We start from the raw sequence: 3314 nt of genomic DNA, 5'->3' as shown, positions 1-3314 counted from the left end.
ACATGTGTACAAAATAATATTTGTATTAATAAATTTGTAGGTTTAGGGGTTACAATTCTGTTTACAAAACTTGAATCCTCTTATTCGATCTCCGAAGATGTAAAGTGTGTGTGTTGTTGATCCAAGGAACACAATGACTGGATCTTGGATGAACGGATGCCTCAAGGGTTTGACTTGTGGCGATGGAAGAATCGGCGCGTGTAGTGGTGCTTGACAATTCTTCACATGTTTAACGAAGAACGCAGAGAGTTTTCTAAGTCTTTTAAGTGTTTGGGGATTTAGGTTTTTGGGAGCTTTAGAGCTTCAGAGTTGAGGTGTGAGAATGATTTTATGGACCCTTTTGTTTGTCTTGGAGCCTTGTATTTATAAACTCTCTAAGTTTTGCCTACGGATGGATTTGGCCTTAATTAATTGACGAAAGAACCAGGACTTAATTTGAGGCTTGGTTCATGATTTGACTCCATCAATTAATTTAAATCAATTAATTTGTTTTATTTAAATTAAAATTAATTAAAGAATTAGTAAAGATAATTCTTTAATTATTTTCCGCTAAATGTCGTCGAGTGACGCCCTTAGACTTGTTCGGTTTTGATGAGTCACATGCCATGTGTACAATTTGTGAGACACACGGCACATGCTACATAAGCTTGGCATGTCAAAATTTAATGTGTTGGTAAACATTTATTTCACCGAAATTTCAATGTCTACAAATGCCCCCACTTCAAGGCGTGGCATATACATGTGCTTGTCATGTGTAGAAGGTGCATTTTGAAGTCCCTCCGCATAGGGATTGTACTTTGACCACTATGCTTTGAAGTCCCTCAACATAGATGTTTATTCAAGGTCGTCGAGACTTGATCTTGAATTGGGTTGGAAGTTTCTTCAAAGGTGGTCGAAGCTTAGTCTTGAACGAAACAGGACCACGAGGAGTTTCACGTGGTTGTGGTTAGTGAGCTTCAACTTTGGTAGTTGATGAATCGGCACGCATTTGTTGTGCTTGTTGACTCTCCATGAGTTTGATGAAGAACACTAGTGTTTGCTTTGGCCAGAGAGCTTTCTGTTTTCCTCCAAAGGTTTTGCCTTGCTTCATTTCTCTGGAGTCAAAATTGATCCAAGGGTGGAAGACACTTGATCTTGAATCAAACTTGTGATTTCTTCAAGGGTCGTCGATGCTTGATCTTGAATGAAATGGGACCACGAGGAGTTTCATGTGGCGATTGACCTTTGGCTTTAATGTGGATGAACCGGCATGTGTATTTGTTGTGCTTGGTGATCCTCCACGAGCTTGATGAAGAACATGACTGTGAACCTTGAAACATAATTCATGGACTTGTGATTTGAAGTTACCCTCAAATTGAGTGATCTTATGCTTACTTAGGATACACCATTTATATGCCATGGATGTAGAGACATATGAGGACTCCTTGAGACGGACATGTAATTTAATTTAAGGCCTACCCTCTCCTTTTGGACGTGTATCAGCGCGTAGAGACGCATGCCGACCTCCAGCCTGTGTGTGAAGCCATGTGCCGGCGCATGGAGGTATACTACAATGCCGATGGGTTTTGGACACCGAAAATGGTAGTTCGATCATCATTTTTCAGTAATCTTCATAGTATTCGATGAGTTTACTAAGTAAATATTGTTTTACTTTAGAAGAAATATCTCGTAGTTTACAAAGAGCATGCAAGGTAAGGCTATTACGACCATACAAAGTATCTGTGAGTAGACTTTTGCTTTAAACTATATAATGTGTGTGTGTGTGTAATCGAAACTAGTTTTATGTGATGCTTTTATATCATGCTTTGCATTTACTTAGAATATGCAAGTGTTAAAATCCGATGACGACGATGTGATTTATGAGCTTGAGAACCTTTCTTGGGAAACATTTTTCTACTGTGCATTACTTTTGGAATTGCAATTCTTTATGCGATGTTATGATGTGTGACACTATTGATTTGAGAGATTATGCATGACATGTTTTCATATGATTTATCCGACCATCATATATAACCTGTTTATAGTAATATTTGGGCGATGACTAACTTCACATGTATGTTCACATGCATCGTTACACTCACATTAAATCCATTGTAGGTGGTAACCTGTACTAGTCTGCATTAGGCAACTAAGACTTGTATCTGAAGCGCTAAACGCCAATTGCACGCATATGTAGTACTAGAGTGTAAATACACTTAGCCTGTTCATGTCAAGATATCTCTGCATAAGCTCATGTGTTTGCATTATCTGATGACCAAACCATATCAGTTTTATTGATGATTTGTGATTACCTGCTTACTTAGAATATTAGTTTTTCACTGATGCCATGGTATTTCATAGTTATTACGGTTTAGACAAGTTTTTAAAATTCGTGATTTACAACTGTAGGTTTCTTCCGAATGAATTTATATTGAGAATTTACATGATTTACCCGTCTACTTCGATTAAATAATGTTCCACTATTGCCTTGGTTTTCGTACTTATGGTGTGGTACGAATTTGTTTATTATACAAATTTTTTCAGCAAGTATGTTAAAAAAAGATAAATGATTTTTAGAAATCTTTATTTTTGCCCACTCTCACCTTTTGTTTTGCACCTCTTCAGGATTTAGTAGGCTTTGGAACTTTTGATGCCGATGCATTGTGGCATAATTTTCCCTCATAACTAGGTTTTGGAAATGATGGATAGTTATGACTTGCCACCAGTTGTCCCTTTTAAAAAAATAAATAAATAAATAGTATTGAATGCAGAAAACATGTTTGGGGCGGACTTGGTAATGAGAGTATTAGGGGTTGATATACATACCTTTTTGCCCCTATTTATTATTAGCAACACTAGTTTTAAGTGCAATTAAATAATCCACTCCTCTTTACTATTAGATGCAGAGTTTTTTCATTTTTTGCCCCTAATATCATCTAATAGATGCAAAACTAATGCCTCTACTTCTTCTTAGTTTTGTAGTGCATATCATGGTTTCATCAGCTTCCAGATGTCGACCAGCATGCTTGGATTTTGGCATCCACCTAGATATCCGGATCCGAGTGTGTCAAATTTTACTTTGACGAGAGGGGTCTTGCATGTGCTTAAAATAATCGCTTTACTCTCCATTTTGTTAATTGGTTTCATTGTAGAGCGTCAATTATCTTCAAATGCTAGCATCAATCACTTAAGCATGTGTACGTGATTATGGACCGTTGATGTGATCTAAAACTCATTTGCATCAATAGCCGACACTGCTCTATTCAAATAAACAATTCAAGACGGTGCAAATGCAAAATGTAAGTCACACACCTTTAACATGAACTTTCAAGATA

The sequence above is a fragment of the Malus domestica genome, chromosome 07, assembly GCF_042453785.1.
Source record: "Malus domestica chromosome 07, GDT2T_hap1".
NCBI lineage: Eukaryota > Viridiplantae > Streptophyta > Magnoliopsida > Rosales > Rosaceae > Malus > Malus domestica.
Note: the sequence above shows the minus strand (reverse complement) of the source record.